Source organism: Seriola lalandi, unplaced genomic scaffold (assembly GCF_002814215.2).
Source record: "Seriola lalandi dorsalis isolate HSWRI2012SDOR001 ecotype SW California unplaced genomic scaffold, Sedor1 jcf7180002054963, whole genome shotgun sequence".
Lineage (NCBI taxonomy): Eukaryota > Metazoa > Chordata > Actinopteri > Carangiformes > Carangidae > Seriola > Seriola lalandi.
The window spans coordinates 113,146-114,348 of NW_019525514.1; positions in this window are offsets into that span (position 1 = coordinate 113,146).

Below are 1,203 nucleotides of genomic sequence, written 5' to 3' on the forward strand. Positions count from 1 at the left end.
AGAGGGGTCCTTTGTCTCTGTTTCCTATCAATCTGATAGTTTGATGGTGGAAAGAGTCGCAAAGTGTCAATTGGGGGTCCGTAACTCTGCATGTCCTTATAATGAACTTCCTTAATGGCTTTTGACTGATGCCAGGCCACGTATGTACGCTACATATCCCCCACTCGGTCCAATGGTTGCTGTCCAGGGACCGTTGGACCGCCGAATCGAGGACATCGTGGCATCAGGAACATGGCACATAACAACTGCTATCATGATCAGAGTTGATGTCTTTTTTTTTTTCAAAAATGAAAACAACTATGAACTGAGTAGCTATTCTATAATCTAGGCAAAGTTTACGGTTGGATCATTATCTCTTATTCCTTGAAGAGAGTTACCTTTTGTTATGGCAGCTAGGTTAGCAGTTAGACAAAAAGGGGCCTATATCTTACTATGGAACATAATAAAAACAATAACTAAATAAATGTACATGGTGTTATACAGTAGATGTATATACCTGAGAAGAGGAAAAAAACAGGGAACCTCTAGAGGTTACTACGTTGCTAAAACTAATTGGGCCTAGTTTCTCAGGGGTTAACTAGTCATACAGGGTTATCTAACATTTATTACATTATTTACATCAACTCAGTCTGTTGTGGTACTGACTAAGGTGTCTTGCACTGGGAAAGAGGGAAAAATATGTCTAGTTAAACATGTCAAATGTTGCAATGGCTAGGCAATTGTGGGACCATTATCCCAAAGCATAGCAGGCAATAGCACGGTTACCAGTTGTGTGTGAGCATAGAAAACCTATAGTATTGATAGCGGCATAGCAGTGTGTCCACTGCACCTGTGGTCTTGAGCAGGATCTTATAAGTGTATTTGCAGCCTGGTGAATCACCCCCACTTGTACACATTTTACGCAGTCGACAAATACCATACGTTTAAATGGCAGAGAGGATTGTGAAAGGTGGGTTTGACTGAAGACACAACACCAGCTCTTTTCAACACAACCGATACTAAAGATTAACTGTTTATACTCGCACCTGGCACCTTAGGATGTTTCAAGTGTGCACTGTAGCTCATAGTCTGATTCTAAAATTGTCATAAAGCATGTAGTGAGCGGTTGTCAAACCTCAACTACTAGTAATAGATTACAGATTTTGTTAGTATTTATGACCTAATTGGGACAAGATTGTCCCAGAAGAGTCTCATGAGGGCTTT